Source organism: Loxodonta africana, chromosome 21 (assembly GCF_030014295.1).
Source record: "Loxodonta africana isolate mLoxAfr1 chromosome 21, mLoxAfr1.hap2, whole genome shotgun sequence".
In the NCBI taxonomy this organism is placed as follows: Eukaryota; Metazoa; Chordata; class Mammalia; order Proboscidea; family Elephantidae; genus Loxodonta; species Loxodonta africana.
In genome coordinates, this window is record NC_087362.1 from 25,340,952 (window position 1) to 25,358,333 (window position 17,382).

The 17,382-nt window shown below is 38.4% G+C and overlaps 1 pseudogene; it reads left to right on the plus strand.

Moving 5' to 3' along the window:
* Window positions 1-418: 418 nt before the first annotated feature.
* LOC100671210 (uncharacterized) lies at window positions 419-16,531 on the plus strand (annotated as a pseudogene).
* The last annotated feature ends 851 nt before the right edge of the window (window positions 16,532-17,382 follow it).

The following is a 17,382-nucleotide window of genomic DNA, read 5'->3' on the forward strand; positions in this document are numbered from 1 at the left end:
CTCCCAGCCTTCACTGCATTTTGCAGCTCCAGGAAATTTATGTTCTGACACCTTGGACCGACCATGCACAGGAAGTCCTTCAGTGAGACCAAGACAAGTAACCCACATCAAAAGCACACTGCTCCTCCTTTACAGACTCTCCCTCTTACTGCACCCTGAAACTTGGGTCCACTCTACAGTGTTAGAACCTGTTTAAGGTGAATGCAAATCTCCACCAACCCCACCCTCTCCTGGGTTGAAAAGCTGGTCCCTAACACTGCTTCAGTGAATCCGGAGCTCCACCATGGACATGCTTTGTTCTACTCTCCTGCTGTTGACCATCCATCCCTTCCTGTGAGTACTCTGTTCAGGAACCCCACGGGAATGAAAAAACTTATTTTCTCATCTTAAATCTGCTTTAACTTCTTCTTGTGTTTACTCTACAGGGACCCTTTCCCAGGTCATCCTGAAGGAATCTGGTTCTTTGCTGATAAAACCCAGCCAGACCATATCATCGACCTGCACCTTCTCTGAGTTCTCACTGAGCACTGGTGGTATTGAAGTTGGACGGATCCGTCAGTCCCCAAGGAAGGCACTGGAGTGGCTAGCACTAAAATGGTGAGATGACAAGAAGTATGACAACCCCTCTCTAAGGAGCCAGCTCACAATCTCCAAGGTCACCTCCAAAAACCAGGCATTCCTTAGAGCGACCAGTATGGATCCTGTAGACACAGCCACATGGTACTGTGCATGTAGCGCACACAGATACAACACAGGGAACCTCCTTTACAAGAACTCAGGCTGATAGTTGGACATACTCCCCACCTCTACCGTAGAGCAGAATGTAGTAGAGAAGGCACTTCCTACCAGGCTCTGGAGTTTCCTTTCCCCAACCAGCGGCCTGGAAGTCCTGTCTTCCTCTGTTTTCTTTACTGCGAATATTCATGTCCCCAGCTAGTGTTGCATGTAAATGTGACACCATGTTAAGTATTTTATAAAGACTCAACATGACCAGTTACAGTTACATATGCCAGACCGATCACCCATGTGATGCAACATGTTGTATGGTCTAATATCCTCAAATTAGCAGAATACAAATAACAACATATGAATTTATTTTAAAAGTTTTATTAAAATATGGGAAAGCATTATGACATAAGAAAAGTATAAAAGCAACCAGAAATATTAGTATTTTTTTAATAAGAAAAAATAGCCTAAAAGGTCATTATATAATATATTTTTATGAACTGATTAAGCAGATTCAAAGGATTATAATCATGGTGTGTCTCACAATAGTGGTGCCCTAAAGGGATTTACTGAGCTTTCACATGGAAGTTGAGCCTGAGAAATATTAGGTTCAAGAGAGAATTACGTACTTAAGGAGTCCATAATGAAGAAAGATAAGAAAGAATCTTGATTCCTCGAAAGGGAGATGTTTAAGTCTGGCAGAAAGAAACACATCTTGTTACATATGATGAGAAATCTGGGCAAAAAGTTACTTTGAAATATCATTTATGAAATTTCAAATACATACTTGATCATGAAAATAAAATTGTCCAAAATTCTAGGAAAAAGTCCACGATAACATTTCTCATCCTATAGAAATACACACACACACGTATCTATATAAATCACTAAGTTAAAAGAGATCAACAAGTGAGGCAACTGCACTGTGATAAAAAAAAATCGGCGAGGGAAATCAAGGTCTTTGCAAAGATTTAAAATTATTTGAAATTACCAAAATCAACCAATAATCTTGAAACTTAAATATTTGAAAGTTAGTTCAGCCCTTTATCAGTTTCAGGCAACAAAATAGGTACTAAATTAATAAACACAAAACATACCTTAAATTAAAAAAAAAAAAAATACAATGCACCAAAAAAAAAAAAAAACCGGTTGCTGTCGAGTGGATTCCAACTCTTAACTACCCTTTAGAACAGAGTAGAACTGCCCCTCAAGGTTTCCAAGGAGCACCGGCTGGATTTGAACTGCGGACCTTTTAGTTAGCAGCCGTAGCTCTTAACTTCTGCACTACCAGGGTTTCCTATATAATGCAAAAATAATAATAATAATAATAATGCAAGAAAGAGTTAACTAATTTTATGTATTGTAAATGTATTTAATGTATTTTTAAAAATAAAGGAGTCCATATATGTGTGTATATATATGAGTCTTGATGGCGCCGTGGTTAAAGTGCTGGTTTGCTAAGAAAGGTCAGTGGTTCGAATCCACCAGCTGCTCAGTGGGAGAAAGATGGACGCCTGCTTGCATAAAGATTCACAGCCTTGTAAAACCAACAGGGCAGTTCTATTCTGTTCTATAGGGTTGCTATGAATCAGAATTGACACGAGTTTGGTTTTTTGGTTTGTATAGGGTCTCTGTGAGTCAGAATCAACTCCACGGCAGTAGGTTTTTTTGGTTTTATATTTTATATGTATATATATAGTTAAGTACTAGAATGAATGAATATTTAGATAATTGTTACACTTAACATTATACATCTGTTTTTTGCATGTCTTTTTGTATCTTGATAGCTCATTTCCTTTTTCACTGAAAAATACTGCATCGTATTCATGTTTAACAGTGTGTTTATCCATTTGCCTATTGAAGGACATCTTTGTTGAATGCAGTTTTTAATATTTATGAATAAAGGTGCTATAAACATTTCTGTGGAGAGCTTTAGATGGATTTATGATTTCAACTAATTTCAGTTAATATCTAGGAGAATGATTGCTGGATGATATGGATAAGCCTATATTTAGCTTTGTAAACAAATGTCAGCCTGTCTTCTAAAATGACTGTTAATAGTTGGCACTCCCATCAGCAATGACTTATAGTTTCTGTTACTCCACATTCTCACCAGCATTTGGTGTTGTCAGTGTTTCACCTCTTAGCCATTTTAATAGTGTATAGTGTAACTCATTTATATTTTAATTTGCAATTACTTAAAAAAAACAGGCTGTTGAACAATTTTTCATACGCTTACTTGCCATCTTTAATGAGGCAATCTGTTCAGATCTTTTTTATTTTCAGTTTTGTGATAGGGTTGTCAGGTATCCTGTTGAGCTCTTTGATTTTGTTGCATATTTTGGATACGAGACCTCTATCAGAGGTGTTTTAGAATTATTTTCTCCCATTTTATGATTGACTCTTAATTATTTTCAGTGTCTTTTGCAGAAGACTTTTAAATTATTATGAAGTTCAACTTACTTCTTTCATTGAAAATGCATTTTGTATTATATTTAAGACATTATTGCCAAAACCAGGGTCACCTAGACTTTATTTTATCTTGGAAAAGTCATAATGTTTTCTTTCTTACATTTAGGTCTATCACCCATTTTGTATAATTTTTTGTAAAATGAGTAAGCTCTGCATCTAGATTCTCTTTTTTCGTGTAGCTGTCCCATTGTTTCACAACCATTTGTTGAAGAGACTATTCTTTCTCCATTGAATCACCTTTGCTCCTACGTCAAAGATCAGTAGACTACATTTTGTGGGGGTCAGGCTCTGAGCTCTCTTTTTGTTCCACAGAAATGTTCGTCTACTCTTAACCCAATACTATTCTGTCTTAATCACCACAGTTTTATAGCAAGTGATGATATCAGGCAATGTCAATTCTCCACCTCTGTTACTCTTTAGTATTGTATTGGCATTCTGAGTCTTTTGATTTCCATACAAACTTTATAATTAAATAAGATCGATAATTCACACTTGTCTACTATTTAGTTAGTGATTTCTTCTCCCTCCCCTCCTCACCCTAAAACCACCAAAGAATATGTTTTTCTTGGTGTAAACTTTTTCTTAATTTCTTATAATGGTGGTCTCATATAATATTTGTCCTTTCGTGACAGACTTCATTCAACTTAACTCTCTCCAAATTTATCCATGTTGTTAGATGTCTTATGGATTCATCACTGTTCTTCATAGCTGCGTAGTATTCCACTGTGTATGGTATTCCATACCATAATTTGTTTATCCGTTTATTCTGGATGGGCGTTTGAGTTGTTCTATATTTTGCTATTGTGAATAGTGCTACAATGAACACAGTTTTGCATATTTCTATTCTAGTGAAGGCTGTTATTTCTCTAGATATATTACTAGGAGTGGGATTGCTGGATCATATGGTATTTCTATTTCTAGCTTTTAAAGAAAGCATCAAATTGTCTTCCCAAGTGTTTTTTTCCATTTTATATTCCCACCAGCAGTACGTAAGTGTTCCAATCCATCCACAACCTCTCCCTCATTTGTTATTTTGAATTTTTTGGATTAGTGCCAGCCTTGATGGGGTGAAAAGGTATCTCATGGCACTTTTGATTTGCATTTCTGTAATGGTTACTGATTGTGAACATTTCCTCACGTGTCTGTTAGCCTCCTGAATGTCTTTTTGAAGAAGTTTGTGTTCATATGCTTTGCCCATTTTTTAATTGAATTATTTGTCATTCTGTTCTTGAGATGTTGGAGCACCTTGTAGATTTTAGAGATTAGGTCCTTATCAGATATGTCATAGGCAAAATTTTCTTCCTCACATTTAAGTTCTCTTTTTACTCTTTTGGTGAAGTCTTCTTTTTATTTACTTATTTATTTTTATTGTACTTTAGATGAAGATTACAGAACAAACTAGTTTCTCATTAAAAATTTAGTACACGTATTGTTTTATGACACTGGTTAATAAACCCATGACACGTCAACACTCTCCCTTCTCAACCTCGGGTTCCCTATAACCACCTTCCCTGTCCCCTCCTGCCTTCTAGTCCTTGCCCCTGGGCTGGTGTGCCCCTTTAATCTTGTTTTGTTTTATGAGTCTGTCCAGTCTTTGGCTGAAGGGTGAGCCTCAGGAGCGACTTCATTACTGAGCTGAAAGAGTATCCAGGGGCTTTAGTCTCATGGTTTCTCCAGTGTCGGTCAGGCCAGCAAGTCTGGTCTTCCCTTTTGAGTTAGAATTTTGTTCTACAATTTTCTCTAGCCCTGCCTGGGGCCATTTATTGTGATCCTTGTCAGAGCAGCTGGTGGTAGCTGGGCACCATCTAGTTGTACCAGACTCAGTCTGGTGGAGGCTGTGGTAGATGTGGTCCATTAGTCCCTTGGATTAATCTTTCCCTTGTATCTTTAATTTTCTTCATTCTTCCTTGCTTCCGAAAGGGTGAGACCAGTGGAGTATCCTAGACGGCCACTCACAGTATCTTGTAGATTTTAGAGATAGGCCCTTTCTGGATGTGTTTTAGCCAATTTTTTCCCCAGTCTGTTGGATCTCTTTTTACTCTTTTGGTGAAGTCATTGGATGAGCATAAGTGTTTGATTTTTAGGAGCTCCCAGTTATCTAGTTTCTCTTCTGGTGCTTGTGCATTTTTAGTTATGGTTTGTATGCTATTTATGCCATGTATTAGGGTTCCTAGCATTGTCCCTATTTTTTTCTTCCATGATTTTTATCATTTTAGGATTTATATTCAGGTCTTTGGTCCATTTTGAGTTAGTTTTTGTACATGGTGTGTGTATGAGTCTTGTTTCATTTTTTACATATAGATATTCAGTTATGTTATGTCAGCACTGTTTGTTAAAGAGACGGTCTTTTCCCCATTTAATGGACTTTGGGCCTTTGTCAGACATCAGCTGTTTATAGGTGGATGGATTTATGTCTAGGGTCACAATTCTGTTCCATTGGCCTATGTGTCTGTCGTTGTACCAGCACCAGGTTGTTTTGACTACAGTGAGTGTATGACATTTTCTAAAATCAGGTAGCACGAGGCCTCCCATTTTGTCCTTCTTCTTCAGTAATGCTTTTCTTGTCTGGGGCCTCTTCTTTTTCCATATGAAGTTGGTCATTTGTTTCTACATCTCTTTGAAGAGTGCTGTTGGTATTTGGATCAGGATTGCATTGTACTTGTACATTGCTCTGGGTGGAATAGACATTTTCACAATGTTAAGCCTACCTATCCATGGTTATTGTAGGTTGTCCATTTAGGTAGGTCTCTTTTGTTTTCTTGCAGTAGTGTTTTGTAGTTTTCCTTGTATAGGTCTTTTACACCTCTGGTTATTCCTAAGTACTTTATCTTTTTGAAGGCTGTCGTAAGTGGTATTTTTTGGTGGTTTTCTTCTTGAAGTTGTCTTCTTTGTTTAGAGGAATACAACTGATTTTTGTATGTTTGTCTTGCATCCTGATACTTGGCTGAAATCTTCTTTTAGTTCCAGTAATTTTATTGTGGATTCTTTGGAATTTTCTGTTTATAAGATCATATCTTCTGGGAATAGTGATACTTTTATTTCTTCCTTACCAATTTGGATGTCTTTTATTTCTTTTTCTTGCCTTATTGCTCTGAATAGGACCTCCAGCACAGTGTTTAAGAAGAGTGGTGATAAAGGACACCTTTGCGTGGTTCCTGTTCTCAAGGGAATACTTTTAGTCTCTCTCCGTTTAGAATGATGTTGGCTGTTGTCTTTGTATAAATGCCCTTTATTATGTCCAGGAAATTCCCTTGCTGACTCAACAATTTTGTTATCAGAATTGGGTTTTGGACATTGTCCAATAGCTTTTCTGCTTCAATGGATAAGATCATGTGGTTCTTATCTTTTGTTTTATTTATATGGTGGATTACATTGATTGATCTTCTAATATTGAACCATACTTGCATACCTGGTAAGAATCCTACTTGGTCATGATGAATTATTTTTTGTTGATATGTTGTTGAATTCTATTTGCTAAAATTGTGTTGAAAATTTTTGCATCTATGTTCACGAGGGATATTGGTCTGTGATTTTCTTTGTAATGTCTTTACCTGGCTTTGGTATCAGGGTTATGCTGGCTTCATAAAATGAGTTAGGGATTATTCCTTTCTTTTCTATACTATGAAATATTATTTATCTCCCTGGAGATGAACACTCCCTGCCATTGCTAGTCCTTTATTGTGAAGGTCTGAGTGAATCTAGTTATGACTGCATTCGGAGTTTATTGCTTCCATGGCTACCACAGTAGAAGTTCTCTTTTGCTATGGGTACCAGAGACTTCAGGTTCTTCTAGTGATTTTTTTTTTCTCCTTTAACCTTTGTGTCTTTACTTTGTGCCCTCCATGTACAATTTACCATCTCAGTGCTCCCGGGTGAATTCCAGTGTCATTTTATTTGACATTTGTTAATGTTCCAGTGTGGTTTAGGCAAAAGCAGGATTTCTCTGCTCTTCTGACAAAGCCTCATTCTTAGGTGGAAATCGTAAACTTGGGTGTGTAGTGTGGCCTTCCAATTGTCTCTGTCCCTCCCCCAGAGGCCACCTCGGACACAGCATAACATACTATACCTCCCCCAGGTTGGAGTGTCTTTTTTCCTTTGTTTGGTTTTTCTCCAACTGCAATGATTTTCCACATGTGAACCCAGCTTCCTGTTTTGGTGCCCTTCTCCTGCAGAAAAAATCTTTTATTCCTAAGGGAAGAGATGTGAGATGGTTATGGGCAGAATTTTCTTGACCTCTTCTTCCCTCAGACTCTAGCGAATTTCACCAGTGCCTTTAGTATACAGGTTTTGAGGGCTTTTTTCAATAGATCAATACTTCTGTTCAGTAGGAGAAATGTGGTGGATGGTCCAGGTGCATTTGGAAGTGCCCTCTGATCCCCTGCACCATTCAGCACAGTGAGGGGTTGGTGCTTTACTGGGTTCTCCTTAATCTTGGAAGAAGTGCCTGCATGAGTCAGAGTGAAAGCCCCCTGAGTATGTGACCTCTGGGAGCTTCACATTATAAAGACTTTAAGAGATTCAGCCTGTAGAAATTCATTAAATATTTCTAACTTCATCTTTTAACTATTTTAAATGCCATCTGTCACCCTCTGCCCCAGGTAAGCTAAAGTTTGGATTTGTTTCTACCTGGAGGTATCTATCTCCCATCTGAGTTCAGATATATTGTTTGATCTGTGACTTCAATTTTCTAATGGGTTAAAGAAAATATGTTCCTTTGCAGTTCATACACATTTGTTGTTGTAGTTCTAAGACCAAACAAACAAATAAACTCTGTGCCTTCAAGTTGATTCCAACTCATAGCAACCCTATAGGACTGAGTAGAACTGCCCTAGAGGGCTTCCAAGGTTGTTACATTTTTTGGAAGAACAATGCAATATCATTTTCCCATGAAGAGGTCAGTGGGTTCCACCTGCTGAACTTGAGGTTAGTTTTCAAGCACTTAACCACTGAGCCAAAAGGGCTCCCCTCCTCTAACCGAACCACCTCTCTTTTCTTCTCTATAAGCTAAAATTTGTAATGTGAAAGAGGAAGACATCAAAACTAGAAGCCAAGGATACCGGTGAAGATCCTTTGCAACTGAGAAGAGAAAAACTTGTAATAAAAGACACTCTATTCCACGGGATGGGGCAGAAGGACTGTTATGGGCGCAGGGACAGACACCGTGGCTAGTGTCCCAGGAAAGCTGTAGATAGTTTTTGTAGATAATCTGAATCTTAAAGGAAAAGTCTAGAGTAGAGCTGGAATCCTACTAAGTCTGTAGCCCTCAAGTTTCACATTCTAATGTGCTTAACACACTCAGCCTTAAACTATTCATTAAATATTTTGACATTAATTTTCTTAAAGTTTAAACACCATATGAAGGCATCTACCCCATATGAGCTAATGTCTTCATCTTTTTCCTTTTTTTTCTCCCTTGAGGCATCTGCCATTCTCAAAATATATTTGCTCTTTTCTTCTGACTTCAATTCACTAAAGTGCTGAAAAGCTATTGTCAATTTGCAGTTTTCCAAGGTTGTTATGATTATTGTTGTAAGATAATGAATGTCCTTTTCCTTCAGATCACTACGTCTCCAATCCGAGTAGCAGATTTTCATTATAATAACCAGAAACTTGGGGGGGGGGGGATTCTGACTTAAAATATATATATATATAATAATCATTATTCCCTGTCCTTGAACATAGAAAATATGACCCAGCTGGAGCTGGAGCTGGGCTCAGGAGGACTGACAAGGATGCATCAACTGGAACCTGAGATATAAAGACAATAGCTAAGATAATCTTAGAAACTATCTTTTAGGGAACCTTTCACATAAGTCAATCAAACAGAACACAAAAGACTTTTCACTTTTATCTTCTTCTATTAGCATTTAGTGAATAGGAAATTTGTTGGACCAATGAAGACCTCCTGACTGTCCTTACTGAAACCTGTACCAATGATTGTTAATAAGGACAATTCAAAATGTAGGATCACAGTTTTTAGCCAATCTGTGGAAAGGTGAAGCTTTAATGTTAATGCATACTGATGATTCGGTAAAGTTCCTTGGATACCGCAGATATGGCTCTGGCAGCATGCTTTTCTATTTTCCAATTCTTGTCTACTCTGTGATCTTTCCTTGGGCTCTGGGCAGACATGGCTGTGGCACCATGCTTGTCCATTTTCCCATTCTTGCTTATCCTGTAATATTCCTTGGATTTGGATGTTTTTGATGTTTTTTCCCTACAATAATTCTGAACTGTTGAATGTTAAACAAATTGTGTTATATGTATACATTGAAATAATGAAATACTGAGGATTAAAATAAATATTTCTTGATAGACACTAAAATATGGATTGATTCCCATATAAGTATTTTGAGTGAAAGAAATTAAACAAAAGTACATACTGTCTTATAACACATATAAAACAATTGATGGCATATGAAATAATATAGTGGGAGCTATGATTTTAGCCTATCGCAATTGCATGATGAAAAAATAAATTTTCCCAAATGTTATCATTTCCATCAAACTCCTCCAGGACTGACACAGAATTCTAGTATTCCATCAAGATTTATATGTTCAGGTAGCTGAGAATTTAACTTACCACTCATTATTTCTTCAAGGTAGAAAGGTCGAATTGCTTGCCAGGGCTATGGTCTCTCTGACTGCAGAATGAAATTATTTTTCTGAGTGTTTTATCATCGCTGTTTTCTTCAAAATTCCCTCCTTCTGGCCTATCATCTGTAAACAGATGTACCTTAACAAACTCAAATTTAAGGGATGTTATAAAACTGGATGTTGTTATGGCATTTCAAAGGATAAAACAAGCTTATATAAAAATCAACGGTGGCAAGACTACACAGCCTGCCAATATTTCAGAGAATGTTTAAGTGACATAAACAGTTGGAGGAGGATGATAAAGTACTCATTGTATTTCTTGTGTTCATACCTCCAGTTAAAGTTTTATGATTTCTAATAGTGTTATCAGTTGAGTTAAACTCTATGAAATATTTGAAATGTTATGATATTTACACATTGTTCTCAAGAAAAATAGTTTTACTTTACATTGTCACTATACATTATGAGCCCTGGTGATGCGGTGGTTAAGAACTACAGTGAGCTACGGATGCTAAGCTAAAGGTCAGCAGATCCTTGGAACCACTATGGGCTTATTCTCCTCTGTCTTACATGATCGCTATGTGTCAGAAACAACTTGATGGCATGGAGTTTGGTTTTTTTGTTTCTTCATACTTAATGATATCATTGGGTTTGCCTCACATTTACACTTACTTAAGTTACAACATTAATAACAGTGAGAGTTTTTTAAAATGACAGCTCTTCTAAGCACTTCTCAGGTTACACCTGACCAAATCAATGCCAGTACCCAGAAGGGGGCAGCAGAGTCAGCCCTGTGGGACAGGAGGACTTTTCAGCTTGAAGCTCAACTCAGACATTGCCTTCTGCCCAGCTGATTTCTGAGAAATATCTGATTGGTGACCGCTGCACCATGGAGGGATCAATGAACTATTGAGCAATTACCCCACCTTGAGGTACAGAGAGGCATGAGGCTGGGGTTTAAGGCCAGGGGCTGACTCAGTGCATTGTGTTTAGGATTCTCCTGTTGACACATTTCTAAATGTGACAAGTTTGGGACGTACATGAAGTACTCACTGTATGCTGAGTGCTCAGCTCTATTCTGGTCCACAATGGGGGTGGCCACCCTCCATGGAACTTCCTTTAATGATATTTCTTGCCTGACAATACAGTTCTTGTGTCCAATGTAGATCCATATTTCTTAATTTCTGAATGACATCACTGCTTCTACCTCCTTACACCACTTTTTGTTGAACTGCAGCTTTTACTAACTTCCTTGTGTAGGACAAAAGTTTACATGAATGATTGAACCACAATTTCAGGTGTTAAGTCCCCATAACAGGTCTTAACTCTATTGAGCAAATAAATTACTCATCATTCCACTGCAAAATAGACTATCGCCATGGTGACCCTCTAAGCCAGCACGTCCTCAGGTGGCCACTTTTTCTGTCTTACATTTTCTTATTTAAAGTGCTGTGTGTTTGCTCTTCCCAAGCCAACACTCCATATTTTTCCATCCCCAATCCCCTATTTTTGTGCTCTTTGGGGACCATTTCTGTAACTTTTAATCTTCACATCTTGTTCAACTTTTATTCACATTCCTTTTCAACTCCACATAAAAATCAACAAAATTCTTCACTGGTAATTATGCTCACCTGTTCCATGATGCATAATGAAGTGGTAGAGTTCCTTTCCTCATTGTGCCTACCTTAGCACCAAAAGAATTATCAGTCAGTCTCATACAGTACAATGCGTTTTCCTGTTTTTCACCGTGCACCTGTGTCCCCTCAGCCTCTCCATTTTTCTTTCATCACTTCTCTCCCAAAATTCCCCTGATCCTGTGATGCCTAGGAACTTAGCTCCTTATTTTTTCCTTGTTCCCCATGATCTTCCATCTTCACCGGTGATTGCAGTGTCTAGGACTATTCTGTTCATCTCACTGGCTGACTCAACCACTTTTTTCGATGTTAGTGACGCGAGTCCTGTAGTCCCCAACTTCTTAGGGACATCTGGCCCTGCTGCCTTCATATATGTGATTTCACTCCAGTTGAAGTATTCTTGCAAATCTTTCCATCCCTGATGTCCCCAAGGAGAGGTCCTCTTCTCTTAAATCAACCTTAATATTGATCCACCGTATCCTGTCTGTCCCCTGCTGACCACAGGCTCATTTTGAACTGTGATGGATCTCTGATTTTCAATTTTTTTCAATGTAGTAGTATTCATATATTATCATGTGTAGCTTTACAGGCCAAAGGGAAGAAATGTCAAGTTGAGGGTAAAACAATGAACACATTCAGAATCTAATAAAACGAGAAGCCTGGAAGTGAGTAACTTCTAGCTTGGTTAATTCAATGCTGCATATCCCCAAGTAGTTTTGTTTTCAAATTTCCTCTTTTATACACCCAGTAAGTCATCTTCACTCTCTAGGTGACTTTCATCATGTATGAACATGGTGACAGAAGTCCCAAGGTTCACATATAGATATGACAATGAGTGGAGGAGTTTAAGGGACACTTTTTATCTGTCCCAGCTACTCATCTTTCCTGCCCCCCGGCTAGAATTATTCAGCAATAACAGATTCAACCGACTTAGTATTATTGACAAACACTGCTATATTTCTCCATAGAGTTCAGGCTTCTGTGTTTTACAGTGACAAATATATGGCCCCTCCATTTCCAATGCTAACACTCCAGTCTTGGTTTTCCTATCAACCACTAACAGGAAAAAAAAAAAAAAAAAATCCATCAGACCTACCATATCCTCAACATAAAAACCACAACCATTTCATTCTGTCTCTGGTTATGATGGCTGGTTCCTTTCAGTGGGTTCACCACTGGTAACCTTCAAAGGCATCTCACTTAAATCTTTATTCCTTCTGTTTTCTAATACAAAATATTGCTTTCTGGTAAGTCTTTGACAATATTTTTAACACAATCTGGATACCAGGTATAACTGTCTTTATTAATAGCTGCAAGTGCCACAGGCTCTTTTTTTAGCTCTGGTGACCTAATAATCTTTTCTTTCCTGGGAAAAGAAGACACAGGGAACCCATCCACACCCATATAAACATATGCTGACTTATTACATTTTTTCCCCTGGAAGCAAAATTTTTATATCAGTCTCCCTCCTTGTCTATCAGTCCCTGAAGGCCAGTACAGACACTTCATCCTCTGTGCAAACTCAGGCTCCAGAGATCCCTTGGTGAGTATGGGACTATCTTGGTTTCAATATCATATGTCGTCACTTCTCCTCTAAAGCTCCACAGTAGGTCCCACATCTTCAGGTCCTTTCCAGAGCGTTAAGATTTGTTAGTCAACTTATTCTATTTCTGGTGAATTTCCTACTGCCTTCCTTCAAACAGATAGATTATGTATTATTTAGTTCCATTAGAAATGTGTTGAATTGGAGATTATGTTTATGCAATGATATGGAGGAAAGGAAAGATAAAAGGCCCTTAGATCTAAACCAATCAATGTATAAGTGAGGATGCTGGGATGAGTGTGGTGTGACCTGTGTGTTTGCATTAGTGTGTATATTACAATGTGCAGGGTAATATGTATGCATTGGTGTATCTGTTTTTGTGTGCATATCTGTGTGTATACAAGTTTTTGTGAGTATCTTTTATACCTTTTGTTATAGCATAACTTTAATAGAAGGGCCTTAGTGTTTCTTCATACTTTCCCCAATTAAAAAAAAAAAATCTCAGATGGTGCAACAATCTGCCTGGTAACACAGGGTTCTAAATTTATGCCATATTCCCCCCTTCACGTCTTTTAAACATTTTCACTTTGATTAACTCATATAAAGTGCAAATTTTATATGTAAACAGCTATTAATTTTAGTTCTATGTACACTTCTGTGTGCATCATGCAATTTAACACACAGAGCTCCTGATGAGTGTTTGAACACTCCTAGTATCTTTCCCCGATCCTGATCCCAGGAGAGATCAGAGAGGTCATCTGTCTGATAAAAGTATTAATCAAGCTCAGGGTGCACGGAACTCACCCCATCATCTCTGGTAATGACCAGGACACAGTCCATATGTGGATGATGTCTGTGAGCACCACCTGCTATACCTGGTGATCCCACTAGCGTCTCCCTCTGTGCTCCATACTTTGACTCTTGTAAGCAAAAAAGAGAATTCGAACAAGGCTAAATATACTACCTAAACCACCAATTTACCATAGATTTAGCATCCTGGTGGTGTTTGAGGTACTACTCAGTCCCAGCATTACAGAATGTTTCCATCGAATAGATGTGCTGGGCAGCTGGAGTTGATGGCGTAATTAGCTGTAACCTGATCATCACTCAAAAGTTGTGGACTTCATTGCTTTTTTTTTTTTTTTGCACATAAACTAAATGAAATTTTCCCTTTGCAGAAGAGTTCAATGTGATATTTTTGTAGTATATAAATCAGCTACAATTTCTCAGAAAGAAAAATGAAGATATGTGAAAGTGTATTTGTATGGATCTTTGCGTGTGTGTGTGTATGTGTGTTTGCGCCCCTGCGTACACATGTGCTTCTGCTGTGAGAAGGCCAGACCTCATGGGAAATTACACCTTTTTTGACATCCACCATCCCTCAACTTTGGAAAATAGCACCTTGTTTTCTTTCTGAAAATCACCCTTTTCCATTCAGTGACATATCTTGGGGACATGTAATAAGCACTTCATTCTCTATCATTGATTGGGTTTATAACAAAATTTAGGCCAAACTTAACTCTCTTAGACTCTAAATGGGAAAGTCACTTGGAGCTAAGTATCTCTAAGAAAAGTTCTGAAAAAATCCAGGGATGTCTCCTATAACACACCACCCCATTTTCTGTGTGTTCATGGTCTTTCTCACTTCTCTGATTCTGAGAGGACTATGTATGTTCACTAACCAATAAATCAACCACTGCCTCTTAGACATGGTTTTCTGTTGCTGGCAGCCAAAACCACCAGTAATAGAAACAATATTTAAGCCACAGTTATTGAATGATTGCAGAACTGTAGACTCACAACAATACTACAAGGTAGGCAACTATCCTAATTTACAGAAAAAAAAAAATTTACAGAAGCAGTGGAAAATTATTATTTTTCATAATATCATACAGCTCAGAAGGGTCAGCATGCCTATAGAGGATGATATCGTTCTAGAAATGTCCAATATCTGCACATTTCTTTATGTAGCAACGAAGAACACATGAGTCTGAGAAGTCTCCAGGCCCCTACAAGCATGGGGATAAATTTCAGTGGAAGTGTGGAGAAGGCCTGGGAGATAACTTGCTGTCAGCAAACTGTTCCCCTGAAAGCTCTCCAGTCCAGCTGTTCAACATGTCTACTCAGTCATGGAATGAGAACAGAGAAGGCACAGAAGCAGTGATCTGTCTTTCACAAGGGCTCTTTGGGTACAATCACAAGGTGGGCTATACACTGACTATTCCTACAGAAATGCAGACTTGAGTGCTGACACACTCAGTGGCACACAACAGGGAGTTATAGCTTGGTACTGGATTGTTTACACAGTAAAATAAAATGATCTGTGCATTGTCTTTCTCTCATTTAATAAATTCCTTCTCTCTTCTTCTCACAAGGAGGCTAAAAGAACATTTGGGAATAATCTTCACTCTCGCAAAGCACACATCTCCCTGCTTCTTGAAGGCAGGAATAACACTCACCAATGAGTCTGAACCAACTTGATGGTAATGTGTTTTTTTTTGTTGTTGTTTTTAATCTCGATATCTAGTCACACTCCTCAGAACAGTCATCAGAGGGGCAAGTGTCCCTGATGAAGCATTCAGTGGCAGGACACTGCATGTTTTCACCAGACCCTCACAGCATTCACTGCATCTTGCAGTTCCAAGAAATTCATGTCCTGACACCTTGCACCTACAATGGACAGGGAGTCCCTCAGTGAGACCAAGGCATCTAACCCACATCAAAGGCACACTGCTCCTGCATCCCACATACTCCCCTACTGCACCCTGAGACTTGGGTCCACTCTATAGGGTCAGGACCTGTTTAAGCAGAATGCAAATCTCTACCAGCCCCACCCTCTCATGGGTTGAAAAGCTGATCCCTAACACTGCATCAGTGACTCCTGAGTTCCACCATGGACATGCTTTTTTCTACTCTCCTGCTGCTGACCATCCCTTCCTGTGAGTGCTCTGTTCAGGAATCCCACAGGGATGAAAAAACTTTTCTTGTCTTGAATCTGCTTTAACTTTTTCTTGTGTTTATTTCACAGGGGCCCTTTCCCAGGTCACCCTGAAGGAGTCTGGTCCTGGGGTGATAAAACCCAGCCAGACCCTGTCGTTGACCTGCACCTTCTCTGGGTTCTCACTGAGTACTAGCAACATTGGCGTTGGATGGATCCGTCAGCCCCCAGGGAAGGCACTGGAGTGGCTAGTAACTGTATGGTGGGATGATGACAAGTATTACCACTCGTCTCTAAAGAGTCGGCTCACAATCTCCAAGGACACCTCCAAAAACCAAGTGTTCCTTAGAATGACCAGTATGGATCCTGCAGACACAGCCACATATTACTGTGCCCGTGTAGCACAGAGATACAACATAGGCAGCCTCCTTTACAAGAACTCAGGCTGATCTCAGTTATATTCCCGGCTTCTGCAGTAGGAGAGAATGTAGTGAAAAAGGTACTTCCTGCCAGGCTCTGGGGTTTCCTTTCCCCAACCAGCAGCCTCAGAGCCCTGTCTGCAAATATTCATGTCTTCTATTAGTGCTGCACACAAATGTGACACTGTATCATGCCTTTTATAAGGACTGAAGATGAACAGTTCCAGTTACATACGCCAGAAGAATTATCTATGTGATGCAGCCTGTCATATGGTCTAATATGCCAAAATTACAGAAAATGAAAAATATCATATGACTTTATTAAAAAGTTTCATTAAAATATGTGGAATTATTATGATATAAGAAAAGTATAAAAACATCCAGAAATATAGATGTTAGTTTTTCTTGTAATCATAAGAAAAAATCATATAAAAGGTCATCAAATAATATACTTTGGTGTACATAAGGATTTCATAATGATGCAAGATAAATAAGAATCCTGATTCCTTTAAAGGGAGGTTCCAATGTTTAGCACAAAGAAACACATCTTGTTAAGTATGATGAGAAATCTGGCCAAAAAGGTACTGCAAAGTATCTTTTACGAAATTCCAAATATGCACTCGATCATGAAAATAAAGTTGTTCAAATTTTAGGAAAATGGCCATAAAAAGATTCAACACTCTATAGAAACATTCATACATACATACATATATATGAATATATGTACATATATGTGCACACATATATATGTGAGTGTGTTTATATGTAAGTAAATAAATCACTGAGTTAACAGAGATCAACAAGTGAAGTGACTATACCAACAGAGAGTGAGAGACCAAAGAAATCAAGGTCTTTGCAAAGATAGTAAATTACATGAAATTACCAAAAATCAACCAATAACCTTGAAAATCACCAGTAATACTTGAAAAGAAGAATTGATGCCTTTGAGTTGCGATGTTGGTGAAAACATTATGTGTCTTTGACTACCAAAAGCATGAACAAATTTGTCTTGGAAGAAGTACATCCAGAATGCTCTTTAGAAGGCAAGGATGG